This window comes from Rhinolophus ferrumequinum, chromosome 14, assembly GCF_004115265.2.
Source record: "Rhinolophus ferrumequinum isolate MPI-CBG mRhiFer1 chromosome 14, mRhiFer1_v1.p, whole genome shotgun sequence".
NCBI lineage: Eukaryota > Metazoa > Chordata > Mammalia > Chiroptera > Rhinolophidae > Rhinolophus > Rhinolophus ferrumequinum.
The window spans coordinates 8,512,900-8,534,559 of NC_046297.1; the positions used below are offsets into that span (position 1 = coordinate 8,512,900).

General features: G+C 39.2%; 1 pseudogene; it reads left to right on the forward strand.

Moving 5' to 3' along the window:
- Nucleotides 1-5,708: 5,708 nt before the first annotated feature.
- Nucleotides 5,709-7,567, forward strand: LOC117034190 (protein FAM161A-like; annotated as a pseudogene).
- Nucleotides 7,568-21,660: the final 14,093 nt, after the last annotated feature.

Consider the following 21,660-nt stretch of genomic DNA (forward strand, 5'->3'; position numbering starts at 1 on the left):
TTCAGGAAGGGCATAATATATTCAGAGACAGGAAGAAGAAGAAAAACAGCAGTGTGAATGACTTTATTCCACCTGTATTCAAGAACCTGAGATGCAAGAGAAATCGAAGTTTGAAATTGTAGAAATTTCATGTGAGGGAGACATTCAAATGGAGAAGAGTAATTAACTGTGGCAAATAGTCCCTGAGGTCAAATAAGGTGAAAACAGGCAAATGCCCATTGGTGACTTTGGCAACCATGGTTTTAATGGTTGGAGGCAAACGCAAGGCTAAAATGGGTAAAGGAAACATGTGACTGAAGGTGAGGAGAGAAAGACTTTTGAACGTAACAAGGCTGAGAAAGAACAGCAACTGGAGGGAAACTGAATGGCTGAAATGTGGACGCACTTAAATGTGAATGGATACAAGGAGGGGGAGGTTGTGACAGCAAGCATGAGTGACAGAACTGTGAGGAAGGGAAGTCCAGAATATCAAGAAGAGAAAGACAGAGGAAACATCCCAGCCTGCATGTGCAATCACAGTACCAAGGGCTTCCGCTGGGTGCTGCATGGGTGGATCTTAGAGTAGGATGGTAAGCCCTCGGGGTGTGGGTTTTATAGGCTAACCACATGTAAAAAAGAAATAGATGATCCAAATAGAGTTGCCAACTTTCGTAATTTGTCAAAGCCTTTTTTTTTTTTTTTTTTTTTTTTTTTTTTTTTGCTGGGTAAAGTATTCTTGGTTGGCAGTTTCTTTCAACACTTTGACTATCCCATCCTATTTTGTCAAAATAGGCTCACTGATCACTTTATGGGAGTTTCCTTGTGTAAGAAAAATGTTTTATTTCTTGTTACTTTTAAAATTCTATCTTTATCTTTGATTTTAGGCCGTTTTATTATAATATATCTTGGAGAAGATCGTTTTGGATTTAAATTATGGAATTCATTAGCTACATGAACTTGGATGTCCAAATCTCTCCCAAGGTTTGGGAAGTTCTCAGCCATTATTTCTATAAATAAGCTGTCTACCCCATAACTCCTTCTTTTCTCCTTCCGGGATTCCAATGATAGGTCATTGTTTCTGATGGTGTCCCGTAAGTCTTATAGACTTTCTTTATCCCTTTTCATTCTTTTTTCTTTTTGTTCCTCTGATTGGATAATTTCAATTCATGTGTCTTTTACTTCACTGATTCTTTCTTTTCTTGGTCAAGTCTGCTGTTGAAGCTTTCTGTTGAATTCTTCAGTTCAGTTATTGTATTCTTCAGCTCCAAAATTTCTCTTTGGTTCTTTCTTATGTTTTCTATCTATCTCCTTGTTGAACTTCTCAGTTTGTTCTTATGTTGTTTTCTTGTCATCATTAAATTATTTATCTGTGTTCTTTTGCATATTTTGAAAAAATATTTTAAATTCTTTGTCAGGCAATTCCTGGAACTCCATTTCACTGGGGTCAGTTACAGGAGTTTTACTGTATTCATTTGGTGGACTCATGTTTCCCTAATTCTTCATGATCTCTGTGTCCTTACATAGATGTACATATATCTAAAGGCTGGCATCTTGCATTCACCCAGTCACAGATTCCTGAGCTGGCTTCAGAGGAGCAAGTGGGGAAGGACTCTGGTGGCTGGTAGCAATAAATACCTGTGAGGACAAAAGCTGGTGAAATCTGCAAGGGGTCTGTGGCAGCTATGCTGGCCATTAGTTTCTTCAGTGAAATCTGCTGGGTTTGTCTGCAGAGCAGGTTACTGTGAACTGTGATTGCTCCCTCTGTGTAGCCGTTACTGGGGTAGTCCCTGCTTTCCCTCCTCATTCCTAGCTGTCTCTATACAAAGCTTTGCCGGTCTGGGTGGGGTGAAAAATGAAACAGGTCCTTCATCCAGTTCCCCAAAAGTGCTCACCCCACTCTTCCTTTCCTGGTGAGGGAAACTCTTTCTAGCTGGGAAGGTCCCTCTTGGTGCTAAGCAGGGATGGCTTGGAGGAAGAAGCAATGCAGGCCAAATGAAGCTGGCTTCCCTCTCTTCCTGTGCAGTTATTCATAGGTTCTTTTTGTTACACTGGATTGCTAATATTTCTTAAGTGGATTCTAGAGTTCTCCCAGAATTATTTTTATTCATGGTTAGCTATCTAATTGTTGATCTTTGCAAGGGAACAGGGTACAGGGTCTCCTACATCACCATTTTGGTGATGTCATTTTCCTCAAAGACTTTTTTTTAAAACTACCTATCACCATCCTCTTTTTAAGAAGTAGAAAGGACCCGATCTCAAAAAACATGACAGTTCCTTAAATTTGACAAAGTTCACTTTATGAAACTCTTGCTGCATTTTTTGTTTTTGTTTTTGTCCTTAATGTTGTTTTTGTTTTGTTTCGTTTTGTTTTGTTTTGTTTTGTTTTGTACTGGACTGACAGAAAGTTCATTACTCTCCACCCTTGGCCCAAAAAGAGCATCTGGGAACCAAGCTCCAGAGGAGACAGCCCTGCCTTGTCAATAGTCCGCTCCTTGTGCAGGGCTTATTCTACACTTGACAGACCTGTGCTCCAGGCTCATTGGGCTCTTCGCTTCGTACCATACTGCTAAGTCCTCCCCTGGTCCAGATCAGAAATAACCTAATTTCCCATTAAATTAATCAGTCCCTGCTTCCATTTTTTAAACTTCTCTCTAAACCCTTTGAGAGCAAAAGTTGCCATTCATTTTAATGTCTAGCTGATGTCTAGTGGAGTATCCAGCTGAAATGTGGTTTTGTTTGTTTCAATGGATAAATGGACAAAGTATGGATGGATGGATGAATGAATGAATGAATGAATGAATGAAATACTGGGATTTTGGTGTCTGCTCATTGGAACGCCATGTCACACTTGCCCCATTTGTGGTTGGACATTGCAGAAAATGTATACATTTTGAACCTTCGACTCTACATGTTTGCACACAACCTTCCTTTGCTTCTGCGTCTCCAGTAGCTTTGGATCTTTTCCATATTCTTTCCATATTCAGTCTTCACATTTGTTCCTCTGTGCCGATGGCTGCTTGGTCCCAATCTTGAAGGTTTCAGTTATAATAGCTAGAGAGCTTGCGGTTTCCAGAAAGTAGCTTTCAGTTTTCTCTCTAAATGAATAATTACCCTCAAAGGTATTTGGTTTCTTTAAATCTGGATGTCCACATATTGAAATTGTGTAAAGACATATTAGAGACTTATCAATCAAATTATGCTTCATTTCCAAAATCAGTTAGTGAAAGGTTTTGAACCTTAATCAAATTGTGGCCTCAGGAATGGAGTAGCAACTCAAAATGTGAAACAAAATGAAGATTAGAAATGTTGAAGTTCAATGTTGAACTACACTGGAATTGAAGAAGTGAGAAAAATGGAAGGATGAAACGCTGCGTGCCAACGAACGACTCAGTAGAATGAGGGGAGAAGGTACCACAGTGCAGGACCCACAGGAAAGCCTGGAAGAAAACAGGGGTTCTGTGAGAAGAGCCAACTCGTGCTCCATGTACCGTCACAAGTGTCTGTCTTCCCCACCCACAGGCTGAGTCCTTTGCGGTTACTGTGGGTGTCATCAGCTCTTCTCTGAAATGTAACTGTCCGAGCCAGAGGTAGCACATGATTATGAAAATGTTCATTTAACTTCGTTTTCTCAGTGTTTAAAATCTGTAACAAACGTTTTCAGTGGTAGCATGAAAGTCCAGGACATGATTACAAGGAAAATTGAAATAGAAAAGTATATTTCCACCACTTCATATTTTAGTCTGATAAATCACGAAGTGGTGTGTGTGTGTGTGTATTTGTGTGTGTATGTGTGTGTATTTATGTGTGTATATGTGTGTTTAAATAGCAGTTAAGTCTCTGAATGGAGGTAGCACAAATAAAATACTGTTAAACAGAGCTACTTTCCATAGTGACTGAAATTCTCAGAGCCGTTCTTAAATAGCTTACAAAGATTGATCATTGCCCATCAACAGAAATACTATTATTAATATAAGTTATAACTTTACCTTAATTCATATATTAAAATTTGAGTTATAAATGCCTAAAAGCTGTAATGTGAAGGATTACTCCAACTTGGAATTCGAATAACAAACTGTGGAAATTGTGATGACTCTTCTGGTTCAGTGGGAAACATGTAGAGTGAGCACTATTGCAACGTTTATGCCAATTTTGTTTTACATAGTGAGCCCCACATCGTTAATCTTTTCAAATTACTTCCATACCCGAGAACATGGCCATAAAGGTTCTTCACTCAATCTTTTCTTTATTTTATGCTCCAGTGGTTCAAAGGTTAGAACAAGAGGAAACCAAAACTCAGCCGGCCAGTTTACACGCTGCTAAATCCATACGCTTTTCATCAACAGTTTGATATCTGTGATACACCCTCATTAAACACAACTCATGATGGGCCCCTGAAGCCGTAAAGCTGTATATTCATACATCTGCCACGTGCATAGCAAAGCAGAAATAAACACCAGGCACGTGTCCTGAAGGCAGGTGGCCTGAGTCTGTCGTGAGGAGACTCATTGGAACTCCAAGAGTTCCTTGCCATCAAGTACCCTACCCACTGAGCTCAAATCCCAGACTTTGCAGAAAATGCAAACTGGTTGACTTGAACTCTGGTAAAATAAGAATTTGAAGTCAGAAAAGTAGTATCGGGATACTTTCAGATTGCTAATTTGCTGTAAAGAATGGCTAATTAGAGTTTCTAAAAGGCAGATATTAATACTGATTTGCAGATGTTTGGAAGCATCCTCTTGAAAAAGTACACCGTATTATTTTATGAAACGAGAAATATTTGCACTGTCGAATGATTTAATCTACCAATTGCTATTGACATGAGTTTGCCATATGGATTTCTAAATAGAGCTACTTTCTGTGTCAGTTGGCAAAAATAACTCTTAGTCAGCATTTTAAATATTTTAGGAAATAGACGAATTCAATAGAAAATGATGCTGTTTTGGGTTATAATTTTATTGAACTCTAATTCATATGCTAGAGTTTAATACTGAATTTTGTTCTCGCCATCACGTGGCAGACATGATTTGCTCCCATCCCAAATATCTGGAAGTATAACAGACATATTTACGTGCAAATTCCAATTTATTAGCAATTTTTTAAAAAGACAGTTCCAAAGAAATAATGATGGAGCAGAAACAGGCAATAAGAATGATAACCATGCAAAGGTCTAACATAGCTCTGAGGGTATGCTGATCTTGATTGTAAGAGGGACTTGGGTTTCATTCCTTATACAAGGACAAGAAATAAGAACTTGGAAAATGAGAACGTAGTGCTGATATCCTTCATGGAAATCAGGGACTCTGCGAGAGATACACCTTCAGAGCAAATGGAAACAAGAGAAAACAGGTACTGGTACAAGGAGATAGCACGATAACTTGTCTGTCTGGGAGGAGGTTGGGCAAAAGATTTCTGTTAAAATTTGTAACTGCAGACCTGTCCCAATATAGACATAGGTTTAAATTTACACTATCCATGGGTGGCTAAGGAATCCTTAAGCCTCAGTCATAAATGTAAAAATGGCCCCAAAGCCATTCTGACCAGGGAGTGCCTGGAAAAGCAAATATAAATTTTCTCTAGTGGAAAATGCTCTCAGTCCAGGCCATAAAGAATTCTCATAGGAAAAAAATCAATGGAAAGGGACTTACAACCCAGATTTTAAAATAGATGAGGCAGGTGCCAGCTTCCCTGGCCTGGGCCAGCACAGGCACTTGAGCCTCGGTGGTGCAGTGATGGCGAAGCTGGTGGCCTCCCATCTCCAAACCTGGCTAGATCCCAGCAGCAGAGTGCGAGTCACCAAGTCCAAGCCCCAAGACCCCTTAGGTTCCCTAAGGTGGCCTTGGAGGAAGAAGGAGAGGAGGAGGAAGAGAGAAGGCAGTGCTGGTGGCTGGCTCGGGCATTGGCTGATTCTAACACCAGCTTTTCTGTGGTGGATGAATGTACATATATAAGCTATGAGGTCTTTATGGACTTTTCTGATATTTACCACGCAGAGGAAGTGAGAAGAGCTGCCCACCTGGAAATGATGGCCACAGTAGGGAAAATGTAGCAGAATAGATTCAAGGAAGCTCAGCCAGTGATCACCAGGAAAGACACTCCTAGGCCTCTCGCAGATCTGTACCTGAAGATCTGTACTCCTGTTACGCTGTCTCGTTAGAAACTTCACTGTCAGAGCCTGATTTGGACAGGTCTTCCTCCCTGTATATGTCTTCTTCCGAAGACAAGTTGCCCAACTTAGAAAAAGAATATCCTGAGAAAAACGAGGAGCTTATCAACAGCATGTGGGCCAACTTTTTCTGTGGAAGATTATATTCAATGTGGAAATGCTGACTTTCCAGCAGCTGAAAAAAACAAGGAAAAAAAACCAAAGGATATAGGTGGGGTCCCAAAGATCACAGTACCTGACCTTTTTCAAATGATGATGATTACAGGACAGAAGAAAAAAGAAGTGAACATGAAATTAAGTCAGATATTGAAATGGTATCCAAACTCCTAAAAAAAAAAAAAGAAAGAAAGAAAGAAAGAAAAGAAAAACAAGAATTATGTTGTATACCTGAAACTAACATAATCGTCAATTACATCTCAATTTTTTTTAAATAAAAGTATTTTTAAAAAAAACAAAAAAGATTCAGAGTGTGTCAGAATAAATTCTGAGCCAATCTGGTTCCCTCATTCGTCTCCCGCCTCCCCCCATCATGATATGGTCACGCAAAATGAAGAACGGAGGAAGTCGGTAAATTAGGAGCCTGTAAATTTGAAGATCCTCCTGAGAGGATCAGAAACACCCTTCAGAACACAAGTGTCCAAAAGGCCTAACAGTCTGTAAACCATCTGCTCTTCATGCATCCTCATGTACATACACCAAAAGAGAACATTTTGGCAGACATTGAAGCAGATGAAGCAAATGTAGAAGGAACATGTTGGCCTTATCTATCCCCAAGGCGCGAGTCCCCAGTACGAAGTCAAGTGCGAAGCCCTTGCCTTTTACCTACAGCCCCCCCAGTGCCCACAGCACCTTCTAGAGGCACAGAACAAACCACAAGGAGATCGTTTGAGGAAAAGAAAATGTTGGAAGAAGAGAGAAACCGGATCCTCACTAAGCAGAAGCAAAGGGTGAAAGAATTGCAGAAACTCCTGACAACCTGGGCTCAGGCTATGACGCACATCAAAGTTTAGTTCGACTGTCTACGTCCAGAGTAAAATCTCTCAGAAAAAGAGAAATGATGAGCAAATACCAACGAGAACTATAAGAAAGAAAAGAACGAAATTTAAAGAGGCTGTTACTATTTAAAAGACTTGCTCAGAAAACTGCAAGACTGGCAATGAGAAAGTATTATTCTAACCCCCTAAAAGCTCTAGGAATATCTGACAGGTTTGTTTCAAAGAAAGGCCAAAGTGGAAAAATATCTGAATACTTCCGCCGTCAAGAGGAAAAGTTTCACTGAAGATAGAGAAAGCTTTAATGAAGAAGACAATAGAAGAAGGAGAGAATGGGGGAGAACATTATTTTATTGATATCGACAGCCAGGATTCTTGCAAGGAAAGAGATGAAGCCGATGAAGAGAGTGAAGAAGAGAGATCTGGCGAATAATAACACGGAAACAACAAGGTCTCCTTTCTGTGGTCGAGCTGTTGTTTGCAGCATCGAGTGTCAGCCGCCGCACTTGTGTTAACCACGTGGATGGAAGCCCCTCTGATATGCGCAAGGCTCGTGAGCAAAATCATCTGTAGCCTAAAAAGGCTGAATCCAGCTGAGTGGTCATTTGGTCAGTTAGAGTAAGGCTTTGCCTGCTCAGTTTTTTTAATCGCTATGTATGATCTGCTTGCAACGTCAATCTTCCTTGTACCTGTGAAAAGCGTTTGAGAATCACAGCTGTCACAAACTGAGTACTTATAAACATATACATGACTTCACTACTTTGGATGGGGAAAAAAATGGCTTGGCAATGAGAGCAGAGAGAGAAGTCTGGGCTTTCGGTGATTTGTTTGAAAAAGTTTTTCTGGAAAGCACGACGCAATAAATAACTTTCAAACATACAAAACAGTATCATCAACTGTAGTCACCATGCTGTACATTACGCCCCCAGGACTGACTTCTTGTTTTATAACTGGAAGTTGCTACCTTTTGACCGCCTTCACCCATGTTGCCATTTCTCTTTAAAAATTGTTTAAAGTACAAAAATAAATCATACATTAAGATGAATTTAAAACAAGTCACAAATGAATCCTAATTAAAACTAATCCAATTAGATAGTATGAAAAGCATGTACTTCATCCCTAAGTGAATAAAAGCACTGGACTCCCAGCTGCAAGGTAATTTCATCGTTACAACCATTTAACGAGCAAGTCACTTAAATTCCTTCGGCCTCGCTTCTCTTATCTGTCTAATGAGAGTCGAACCAGATAATCTCTGATGTCCCTTGACAGCTATAAAATCCAACTCAAAGCACTTTACGGGATTTGCAGCACGAGAAGCATGAACAATGATTTGAATTTTAAAGTATAATTTGAAACTGAAGACCTGAACTTCTGTTACACTTGGATGTTCCTGAGTCATTACTGTGTGAAGGGTCCCATCATTCCCTCTTCCCGACCATGTCCACCTTATATTCTGTCCTGGCTGCTAACAGAAAATCACCTCCCCTTCTCCTGTTACACCAGTGACTCCCAGCCTGGGCAGATTCCCCTTCTGCTGTGCTGTAAGGGATATTTAGATAACCTCTCACTTCTCAAAACATTTGAGTCCTAATTAAATCACTGTTTCAACTTTGCGTTCTTTTAGTGCAAGACACTGATTCTGGCTGGATTCTGGGGGGTAGGAGGCAGGAGAAAGACAATGATTGGAAAGACTCTTGGAATCAAAAGAAGAGACAATTTAGAAAGGGAGCGTTTCAAAGATTTCAGCATCAGATTTATTGCCCTTCTGTCAAGAGCTCTACCATTTAAAACACACAGCCCCAAAAATCTCAAGTCCCCTGTCACTATTTTCCAATTCTTTAATTCCTAGCATACAGATTCTAAATGGTTCAGCGTGGGTCACACATGCTTTTAGTTTAACTGGCTGTGTGGACAAAGCCGTGTATTGCCAACAGGGTCCTACCTCTGAGTATTAATGCCAATTTCCAGAAAGCAATAATTGGGCGCAAGAAAGCAACCCCAAAAGTAATCTCTGAGCAGTCTAACTGTGACGCGGGTCTCATGAGGACAGTGTGCTTACCTTCTGTTCATTAACAGCTTAAAGAGTTTCACCCCGGAATCAGCACAGTCGGATGCATTTCGGAACTATTTACAAATATTTATCCTATTCTTGACATTCTGGGGATGATTTGAACTCATTAATAATCATGTGCTAATATTTAGCCACAAGTTGAAACGTTTGCTCCCATTGGTCTCATAACACATTTGGTCCTTTTAAGATCCAGAAACACTTGTTGATTACTTTAAAAGATTAAAACACATGTTTTTACATTTAAGCCTAACAAACTGAAGAAAATATACAGAGCAATCAAAGAGTTGATTTACGATATGTGGGAGAAACAAAGTAGAAACGTTTCCAGTGGTCTCTTTTTGAGATTTAACATCGAAACTATAACAACCGAATTTAATGTTTACATGTCACTGAAGATTTTTACTCTTTGATTTGAAAGCTAATGCATTTGCTTTTTTTTCTAGAGACCCACAATCCTTTTGCTTTGGTACAACCTACTGGTATGATTTAAAATGCAGATGTGTTCCAGGAATTTTTACAACCATGCAGATTCCCCTCTTCCTAATTCAAGCTTCTCATTTGAATCGGATGGAGTAAGAGGCAAAGACAGGCTCAGACTCTGTTGAAATTGAAACTCTTTCTTCATTCTGTATATTGACCCTGAGTTGCCGCTGAAAATACGCTCCTGTGTCTTCCAATGGGATGTTTCTCTAGCTCTCTTTGGAAATAGCAGAGTCAGCTCTTGAGTGTCAGTCTCCTGCATCAGATTCGCATTCGTAATATTTTATATCACTCCTCCCCTGCTTTAAGTCGTAAGCGTTGTAGGATTACAGACTGTGTCTTTCCACAACTTAATATCTGTCGGTCTTGGGTTCCATGTTACAGCCTACCATGATGATACTAGAAGGAAGAGATTTCTAAGAACTAATTTCCAGGAAGTGGTCTGCCTGTTTACTGTATTTACAAGTAACATTGACTCGCATTACTTTCATGTAAGTGGAATAGGAATTGCAAAAAAAAAAAAAAAAAAATTGATGGCCATTTAAGATGTTTTAAAACATCTAATTTTAGGAGAGGGTACTGATGGTTGGACTGAAATATAAAAATAGACAGAAAACAATCTTCATTTTCTGCAAAGATGCATTCACCTAAAACTAATTAAAAAGTTTTTAATACGAATTTTTAATTACTTTAAAAAATTAAACAAAATGTAAAAGGTAATATATGCACAAGGCACTAAATTCTAAAGCTACCTTGCAAAAAGAGTATGCAAGTAAAAGTGTCTGTCCACCCATGTTACACCCAGTTTCCAACAATTTCTTCTACATGAGTGCTGAAAAGGAAAGTTGAATACAGACTAGTCGAAACAGTAGTGTACGTGTGTGTGTTTCCATGTGAGTGTGTTTTTTTATTTGACTTTTCAGAATTAATCTATAGTTCAAAAAAGCCCTCTTAGGGTACAAAAAGGGTGAATCATTGATAAATTAGATTGGAAAAGAGAATCAAAAGATTATCTGCTTAGGATAGGACTTCAATGAGTAAATTATTTTTATCACCAGAGAAATGATTGTCCAAGGAAAATGAATGCTTCTGAGACTCACGTATCCACCCTGGAGCCATGTGTCATAAGCTTTTATAGGGTCTATCAGTTATCAATGGCTGTATAGCAATCCACCCCAAGATGGATTGCTCAAAAAACAATTTTGTCACAGTTCTGTGAGTCAGTAATTTGGGTCGGGCTGGACTCAGCTAAGCAGTTCGTATGATGATTTCACGTGGGATCACTCGTGCGGCTGCAGTGACTTGAGACTTAACTGGGACGGGCTGGTAGAAAATGGCCATATTCACTCGTCTGGCTGAGAGCTGGGTCACGTGTCTCTAGCCCACTAACCCAGTCTTCTCCACCAGGGGGCAGCATCCCAAGAGGGAAAACCCTGATGTGTAAGCCCTTTCCTAGCCTCTGTTGGCATCACATTTACTGAGTCCCATGGGCCACATGGCCAAGTCCAGAGTTAATGCAGGAAGAACCCAGGGGCCTTCACCTTCTCTTCCCAAGAAGACTTTGTTTACGTCAGCGAAATTAGGTTCCTCTTCCCTTCTTAAGAGGGGAGGGGTCAACGTGTATATCAGCTCCCAGACTGGTAATGTGGGATTCCTCTGTGTTGCTCTAATGTGCTGTTCTCATCACTTTATCCCAGAAGGGGAAGCCTCAGAGCTGGGGAACCAATGAGATTATTGCTGTAAGTCATAATGCTAAGTCTGTCTTGATGCAGAAACTTGATATTCGCATCTAGGATAATATTATTAAATGGAGACAATCAAAACGTATCAGCTTGTATTGGGTTTATGAAAACCAGAGGGGTTAGAAAAATGTGGAGTTAGGTCTGAGTCTCCACCAGTGATAACATCATCAATTCGTTTATCAAATACTTATTGAATATTTTATACTTGTAAAACACTGCATTGCGCCCTAGGTATATATTCCTAAATGAAACAAACCTCTTTCCTGTCTTTTGTGACTTTTACAAGTTGAGGGAGCCCAGGAAGTGAGAAGGAAATGAGAAGGGGAAGGAAAAAACAACACAAAAACTTTTTTTGAAACAGAGTAGGTACCTAAAAGAGAAATGGTGCCAATTTTTTTAAATGAAATAAATAAAGAATGATGGAGTCAGAGCTAGAGGCTTCCCAGATCTGCAGTCAGGGAAGGGCTGTTCTCAGAGAATAGCCATGCAGAGACCTGGGAGAAGCAGAATGGACAGAATGTGCAAAGACCATAACACAGGAAAGATTTTATACATATTGGAAGGAAGGAACTCTGGTGTATTTATAACCCCCCCCAAAAAAAAAAACAGAAAAGGACAATTATTTTATGGTCATCATATGCTACTGTTGCATTTATGCTTAAATGTGTCTATTGGGTCTGCCCCCCTAATTGCATTCTAACTTTTTCAACGTGACTCCTTTTTCTCTCTCAAAGCTGTGGCAAAATGCTGGGGTTTAACAAATATGTGACAAAGAGACCAGGCTTAGCAGTAGTAGTTTTAAAGTCATATATTAATAATAAAAATAAAAAAGTCTGTCGTCTGGGATCACATAAGTTATTTGGTATCCAAAAGAGCCATGTTTAATGGCATTAATATGACAGTGTCTGGTCTGATACAAAGCAGACAGCTTGTACCCGTTGCCAAACAGTATCTCAGTGCTGTAACAGTTGCCTATCTAACAGCGAAGCTGACTGGCAAAGGTACAAGCAATGGCCCTGCTGTAATGTCCCCCCAGAGAGCTAAAAGAGGACATCATTTCCCCTTGATGAATGACACCCGTCCCTGGATATAAGTGAAGTTTTTTCAGTGCGGTTACCAACTTCCACTTGCTCTTCAGGTTTTATTTAGGCTTTTGTTTTTTGAGGCAGGAAAATATGACATTCTTGACATATGTGACAGCGGTGACAAGCGTTCACTCTTTGTCCCAAATACTTGTGTGAGAACCAATTTATGTTCCCCCCAGTTTGTTTGATTTCAGTTTAGGGAAAAATACATGTGGGAAACTCCTTAAGAGAAAAAAGAACCTAAGAAAAGGGTCAAGGTTTTATTGGACAGACTGCTGACTAACCTGGAGTTGTATATCTTTCAAGTCGTTTTAACAATTTCACCGGGAAAAGAAAGCTTCATGTTAGAGCTAAGGCTTGTGGCTGTTGCCTTGACTCTGCCCAGACAATACGATAAATCAGAAGCTCCATCATAGTGCGTCTGTCCCCACAAGCAATAAAGGTCAGAGTTGCTTCAGCCAATGGGAGAGAATTTTAAGTCCAAACCCTTAAATACATACACATAGCACCTCTGATTATCCTAGAGCTTCGACAAAAGGGAAGGCACCAAAGCTGATGACAGGAAAGAGTCGTTCTGCATTTTCCCACACGTGGTATGGTATTGGTATTGCCACACGTGAGATGTTGAATTTCAGCCATTACACGAAGTGTGTAGTAGTATTTCATCATGGTTTTGTTTTCATTTCTCTAACTGTTGATGATGTTAAACAACTGTCCTGTGGTTCTTTGATAGCTGTACATCCTCTCTGATGAAGTGTCTGCTCAAGCCTTTCCCCCAGTGTTTAATCGAATGGTTCGTTTTCTTACCGTCGAGTTTTGAGAGTTTTTTATATATTCTGGATGCAAGTCCTCTGCTGGCTTTGTGCTTGCAAACACTTCCTGCCAGCCTGGAGCTTGTCGTCAGTGTCACTGATAGAGCACAAGCTTTGACTTCAGATGAAATCCAATCTGTCTTTCAAGCCCAAGTTTTTCTTGTATGCAGCCTGCTTTTGGTGTGTCTAAGAGCATGTTGCCTAATCCCAGCACATAATTTTTTTTTCTCGTTTTCTTCAAAAATTTTTATGTTTGTGTGCTTCATTCACTTCTATATGTAAACCATTTTGAGTTAGTTTTTCAAAGGGCATGAGATTTAGGTGGAAGGTTTTCTTTTTAAGATGGATTTCAAATTGTTCCTACACTATTTGTTGAAAACACTATTGTGTCTCTACTGACCCACCTTTGCAACTTTGTCACAAATCCATTGGTCATGTGTTGGGGGTTCTATTTCTGGACTCGGTTCTGTTCCATTGAGCCTTGTGTTCATTCCTTTGCTCGTGTGTCCTGAATACACTTCAACTTTGTAGTAAGTCTTATAGTGGGTGATATGATGTCCCCAACTTTGTTCTCCTTTTTCGTAATTGTTTTGGCTAGTCTAGTTCCTTTGCCATTCCACGTAAATTTTAGAACAATCTTATTTATATCTATGAAAACTCTTGCCAGGATTTTGATTGGAATTGCATTAAATCTATAAATCAGTTTGGGAGAATTGACATTTTTACTGTGTTGAGATTTTCAATTCACGAAAACAGTTTGTCTCTCCCTTTCTTTGGGGCTTCTTATATTTCTTCATCAGCAATTTGTCATTGTCAACATACGCAATATCTAATAGTTGTTTTTGGTAGATTGATACCTAAGTATTGCAAAGACTATGTAGTGGTAGTTTTAACTTGTTTGGTTTGCAATTGTTTATTGCTAGTGTGTAAAAATAGGATTGGTATTTGTGTGTTTATCTTATAGTCTGTGACCTTGATAAACTCACTTGTTAGCTTTAGGAGACTTGGTGTTTTTTTAACTCATTTTGGGGTTTTCTACGTAGATAGTTATGTCACCTCTGACATTTTTTTTTTCCTACCCAAACTGTATGTCATTTAATTTTTTTTCTTTCCTTATTAAACTAGTTTGGACTTATAGTACAACGATGAATGGGAGTTATTGCCTTGTTACTGATCTTAGGGGTAAAGCAGTTGGTCTTTCACCTTTAAGTACAAGCGTGACATTAGCTCTAAGTTTTTTAGTAGACGCCCTTCGTCAGTTGAAGAAAGTCCTATCTGAGGGTGCTGAGAGTTTTTATTATAAATGGATATTTAATTTCGTTGAATGTTTTTCTCCTTCATTGAATTTGATTATATGGTTTTTCTTCTTTACATTGTTAATGTATTGGTTTACATTGATTTATTTTTCAAATATTGAATAAGGCTTGTGTTCACAAAATAAACCCCACTTGGTCATAGTGTATGATTCTTTGATATATTGCTAGGTTCAGTTGGCTGTTTTATTAAGGTTTTTGCATCTGTATTCACGAGGGATATTGATCTTTGGTTTTGTTGCTGTTGTTTATTTCTGTCAACTTCATCTGGTTTGGGTATTAGGATAATGCCGACCTCATAAAATGAGTTGGGAATTGTTCCTTCCTCTTTTATTTTTTTGGAAGAAATTGATTTAAAATGGTGTTAAAATCTTTGCTTTTAGTTTTCAAACATATTTTAAAGAACTCAGTAGGTGAAGAATGGTCTATTATATTTACCTAGATACATACTGGTCTTCCATCATTCCTTATTTCATTGTTTCCAGTTTCCTTCTGGTATTATTTCCCATGTATCTGATCGACTGTCTTTAAGCATTGCTCTGCTTGCAGAAATTCTCTTAGTTTTCCTTCATCTGAGACTGGTTTTTTTCCAGTTCTGAAGAATATTTTTGCCAGACATAGAATTTTGGATTAATACGACAAAGGAGGCAAGAATATACACTAGTCTCTTCAATAAAAGGTGCTGGGAAAACTGGACAGTGAAATACAAAACAATAAAACTGGACCTCTATCTTAAATCCACACATAGATATCAACTCAAACTGGATTAAAGACATGAACATAAGACCTGAAACCATAAAAGTTTTAGAAGAAAACATAGGCAGTAAGCTCCTTGACGTCTTTAGTGTTGACTTTTTGGATTTGACACCAAAAGCAAAGGTAATAGCAAAAATACACAAGTAGGACTACATCAAACTAAAAATCTTCTGCACAGTGAAGGAAACCATCAACAAAATGAAAAGACAGCTTATGACATGGGAGAAAATATTTGCAAAGTAAATCTCTGATAATGGTTGGATTAATATCAAAAAAAAAAAAAAAAAGAACTCACACAATTCAACAGCCAAAACATACAAACAGACAATCCAATTTAAAAATGGGAGGACCTGAATAGACATTTTGCCAAAGAGGACATAGAAATGGCCAACAGGTACGTGAAAAGGTGCTCACCATCACTAACCATCAGGAAGGTGCAATTGAAACCACCATGATGAGGTATTGATTGCCTCATACCTGTCGGAATGGTTATTATCAATAATTCAACAAACAAGTGCTGGCGAGGCTGTGGAGAAAAGGGAATGCTCATGCACTGCTGGTGAGATTGCAGATTGGTGCGGCTCCTATGGAAAAGAGTATGGAGGTTCCTCACAAAATTCAAAATAAAGCTACCATAGGATCCACCAATCCCATTTCTGAATATATATCCAAAGGAAATGAAAACAGAGTATCAAAAAGATATCTGCACTCCCATGTTTAATGCAGCATTATTCACAATAACAAAGACATGGAAACCGCCTAAGCATCCATCAATGGATAACTGAATAAAGAAGATGTGAGAGAGATATATGTATGTGTGTGTATATGTGCATCTATATATGCACCTGCGTGTGCATGTGTGTATGTATATGTGTGTATATCGTATCTTAGGGGTAAAGCACTATATATATATATATATATGCATATATATATGTAAATGGAGTATAGAATATGATTTAGTCATGAGAAAGAAGGAAATTCTGCCATTTGTTACAACATGGCTGGATCTCAAGGGCATTGTACTAAGTGAAATAAGCCAGAGAGAAAAAGACAAATACGGCATCATGGTATCATTTATATGTGGAATCTAAAAATTAAAAAAGTCAAACTCATAGAAACACGGAGTAGAAAAGTGGTTGTCAGGAGCTGGGGGTAGCAGAAAAGGGGAGGAATTGGTAAAAGGGTACAAACTTTCAGTTATGAGATAAAGTCTGAGGATCTCACGTAAAATATGGTGACTATAGTTGATAACACTGTATTTTATAATTGAAATTTGCTGAGAGCGTAGAACCTAAATGTTCTACCCCCCCAAAAAAAGATAAATATCTGTTTCTTGTTGCTTTTTTTGTTTGCCTTTTTATTCTTGAGGGTTTTTTTAGGTGAAATTAGCTCTAAAATTTTCATTTGATTGTTCTTTATATCTTGCATAACTTTGCTGTGACTTTCTGTCTTTCCCTTTCTTTCAAATGTCTGTCCTTACTTATTGAAGCATCTTTATGGTATCTGCTTTAAAGTCTTTGTCAGTTTACGCCAACATCTTTGTTATGTCAACATATGAATGCCGATTGTATTTTCCGGTGTAAATGAAGATTTCCCTGGTTTTTCGCATGCCAACTGACTTGGATCCTAGACATTTGGAATATTATATTAGGAGACTCTGGAGCTGGTTTCTATCTGAAGGATCGAGTCGATACTTGTGTTTAGGCAGGCAGTCAACCAGGTGAATTCAGTCCACCTTCTAAGGCTGTGGCTCCAATGTCAGTTCCGTTTCAAAAGCCTTTTCAAAGCAGTGTTTCTGTGGTGTCTCCTGCATGAGCACTTGACATTGACCAGTCTTGGATTTGGGTAGTGGTCTATCCCATGGTACTCCAGTACCTCTCAAAGCTCTGTATTCCTTTGAAGTCCATGCATATGGGTGTTGTCAACTGAGCACTAGGGAGATTGTTTTTCTTTCTTCAATGACTTTTGCATCTACACAGAGTTCTCTCTCTTTCCTTCCTCTTCCTTCACCCTTGGAGAATATGCTAGGAACACTGAGGTGCAGAGTAAGTATTTGTTGAACTGAACCAAATTAAAGTTTACCATTGTCCGAGCTGGCCGAGGAACCCTCCTTTATGCTTTGCTAGTGCCTTCTACATGTCTTTATACTTGCGCTTCCCAAAAGTCGGCTGTGGTGGTAGGTGGACATAAGTTTTTTCTTGGATTTACAGATAATATTCCTTTTAAGTAAATAGACATTCATGTTATTTTCAACATTGCTAAACCAGTCTTGATAACGCAGGGTTGAAGCATTTTAGTAAATCCTGACAGTGGGCAAGGCGAGAAGTTGAGGGACTAAAATATGAGTGGGCTTCTGGAGAGTGAAATCTATCCAAAGGAGTAGAATTTCAATATTTCAGCCCTGGAGGCCAGTCATGAATATGACATTGAGAACATTACAGGGAGCCGTGGGGTACGAAATGGTGTGTTCTGGCAAAGAATAGATGTCTGAGGAGACATTTTAAACTGTGAAAGTTTCCACCAGGGCCATTTTCCAAGGAGCCAAAAATATATTGGAATCAGTAAATGTCAGTAGCTTGCATAGGCTCCTAAAACCTTTTAATGTAGGAAAAGCAAGCCCTCGGCATAAACAAAAGCTAACCGCTTGGCCAGAGCCACACGCCTTGGATCATCCAAGACACCCACCTGAACTTGTGTTAGTTTAAATCCTTTTTAAACAGTGCTGAGCTGTAATTCTTAGACCCCGAAAGGCAGACGAGGTGAAAATGTGTGGTGCACATGCCTTTTCAGCAACGTGGGACTACTTGTGGCTCAAATTAAAGTGTGGGACAGTCGGTGTCATTTAATGAATTCTGGGTTAGCAATGATAAATACGCACTGACTCAGCATCACTGTTTATTTTCTGTGCTTGAGACTTTACTTTGGAGTGGGCCCTGTAAACACACATGCACTTCTAACAAGCCCAGTATTAGCATAAGACTCTGTGATACCCAGAAAATCTGGTCTGAAACATCAGTTCTGCCTTAAACGAACAGCTCCCTTCACTTCTTATTACAAGAAACTGTGGAAATAACACTTAGAGCAGCAGTCTTATTTAAAGAGCTCCCATACTGGTACACCTTTCAGGTCGTTTAATAAATTCTGCAACTATTACTCTTACTTTGAAACCAACAGACAGGAGATAGAAGGTGCTGTCTGTTCTGCCTCCCAGTTGTTTTTCTCCTTGGTGAAACCTGCAAATGGTGGGACTTTTGACATAATAATTCAACACCATTTCATCCTTGACCTCTACCATGGGTTCCTGGAGTGAACTGTGGCTTCTGACTAATCATGGTTCCAACTGGTGCTAGCAGAGTCCCAGAAGTTCTCACTGTGAGATGATTCATGTTTCAAAGCTAGAGGACGGCTTCCCTCAAGTACCTATTGGTAGCTGGGTGCAGTTAATTCACAAGGGAAGGTTTACTTAGAATAACAGCTTGTAAGCAGGTAGGTCTTCCAGGTGTATCTTAACCACCTGTTCTTAGAGTCATCACAGTATCCTTTTCTCTGTTGATGTCAGGCTTAATTGAAGTTGACATAATTTAAAAAAAGATCTGGATCAGGTGCTCTTCTGTCATGAAATTTTTAGGCTTTGGTCCATAGAACGTGCCAAAGAAAATTGTACATATTCCATTAATGGAGTGAAACTGTGGCTCTTAGAAATATCTTTCTAGAGAAAGTTCCTGGTGATACTTTGACAAATGCAGGCTTTATCCTGGGCAAAGCTTCTATCTTCGTTGCCTGGTTCTTTGTTCTGCTGGCCAACTGGCCGAGACAATCAGAAAAGTACTTATCTCTTTTCTCTTCTTACAATCAAACCTGATTGCAAGCCTAAAATACTTGATTTCTCCTCGGGAGATGAGCCTTACCGTTTCTCCACGTTCCGGAGTCAAATGGAATTCCCCAAATTAAACTACCCAGAGTCCAAATTCCACCTCCATCCGTATACACAGGTTGCTTAAGTATCCTAAATTTTACAATCCTTTTACACTTCTGAGCAACCAAAGGCTCCCACACTCTAGGGCTGTAACGCTTCAAAATAACAGAAGAGGAGGGGGAGGGCGGACTATATCTGCTTTTTGCTCTTTTTGAAGGATAAACTTTAAAAACTTCTTCCTTATATCTGGAAAGAGTTGTTTGGCATTTTATGGTGCTGTGTACTCCCTACCAGAGATTGTTGAACTCTCCCAGGGTGTCTTCCAGTGGACGTGGGTGAAGGGGTGGATTGTGCATCCTTCTTCCTGTTCTCGGCCCTGTGCTGATTACATGACTCGTCTGTAAATGGTGTCTCTAACCAGAGGCCACCTGGGCTCCAAATCCTGAATGCTTCTAACATGGGTACCCGGTGTCCCCGCTGAGATCATTTGAGATACAGAGCACTACGCCAGCACAGCCTCTGTGACTGGCTGGGCATTTAGTCACCAATCCCCATTTGATCCCCGCCCCAGGTGAATTGAGATGGATCCCTTGTAGAGCTTCAGAGGCATTGTTTGTTCCCAGACCACCTGCATCAGAATCGTTTGGGGTGCTTACAAACACAGTCACGCACTGTTAACAATGGGGACACGTTCTGAGACACGTGTCATCAGGCGACTTCACCCTGGTGCGAACATCACAGAGCCCACTCACACAGACCTGGGTGGTCCAGCCCACTGCACACCTGGGCTGTGTGGTGCAGCCACTGCTCCTGGGCCACAAGCCTGCACAGCACGTCACTGTGCAAAGCAACACGAGATGAAATCAAGCCCAAGAGAAAACGACGCAATCAGGAGAGAGGTAAACACGACATGTGTGAGGCCATTGGTGAAAGACAGCACACTGTTTTATTTTTTTATAAGTAGAAAGAGTACACTCTAAACTAATGATTAAAAAGTATAGTGTGGCAAATACATAAACCAGTAGCATAGTCATTTATCATTATCAAGTATTATGCACTGTACATAATTGTACTCATAGGTGCAATATTATCATAGAGAGGTAACACTCTGAGTTGTTTGTACTGTATAAACTCAAAACACTCACTATCATATTTTCCTTTTTTAAAATGGCTCATATTTAAAGATTGATCAGTGTATGTTTTTAATAAAGAAACTGAAAAACAAAGCTTTCCAGATATCATGGGCCTCAAAAATCTTATACATAACACCCAGTTAGAATATGGAGTTTTTTAAATCTCAGTTGAATCCAAACAAACACGCAGCTCCTTTGGGTATCATGTTTAAATATCGGCAGCACCTTTTGGGTGATTACAGTTCATCCTTGGTGTTCTGTCACATGCTTTCTAAAAGTTAGTGAAGCATACACAACAGCGACCCTGCAACCGGAGAAATCTGCTCAAATGTCTGTCTTACCCAAATGCTACCAACCATAGTCCCTATACTTTTGTTGAAACTTCTCTTGATATTCGGTGGATATGCTTCATTAGCAAAAGCTGAAATGTAAGCATGTAAAACTTACAAACTGGCTGCCTTGTTTAGAAGGAAAATTCCACCATCTGTGTTCATTTTCAATTCTCACCATCTCCCATGGAGAATGAATAGACTGAGATAGTCACCAAAATGAAACATGTAAACATGCCATCTTTTCTGGAGGGGAAAAGAATGGAGGGGGGAAAATTAAGAACTAAATTTTTAAATCTGTTTGAAATCCCCTCTTCTTGTATTTTTCCCTTTAAGTTTTCTTCAAATAAAACAGTAAAATACAGTCAATACTCTAGCAACACTAGTAGGATGGAAAATCCAGTACTAATATAATTTAAACAATTAAGCAGAAGCATCTATCTCATTTAAAAAAAAAATACCTGAATGTAATCAAACTTAATAGATTCCAATATTTTTAATGAGTCAAACATACCCAGTGAATGACTCTTTCTCCCATGATTTCAAAGTATAAAATTATCATATATTTTAATATACTGTTAGACCATTATGGTCATATATGTATTTCTAATGAAAATGTTCATTACTATAGTATAGTATAGTATATTTTTACTTTTAGTGCAAAATTAAAGTGTTATATTTAAGAGATAATGTTACATTGGCATTGTAGAAAACGATAATTGCATGGCTTTTGTTTTTTTCTGACATTTAAAAATATCTCTTAGAAATTTCAAAACTAAAAAGCTACATGGGGGAGGGGCTTCTAGTTCCCAAAAGATTGCCATGTAAATTGCAGTGTTTCTACAGCAGAACTCCTCAAAGCAGTGGCTCTGAAATGCTTGTGATTGTG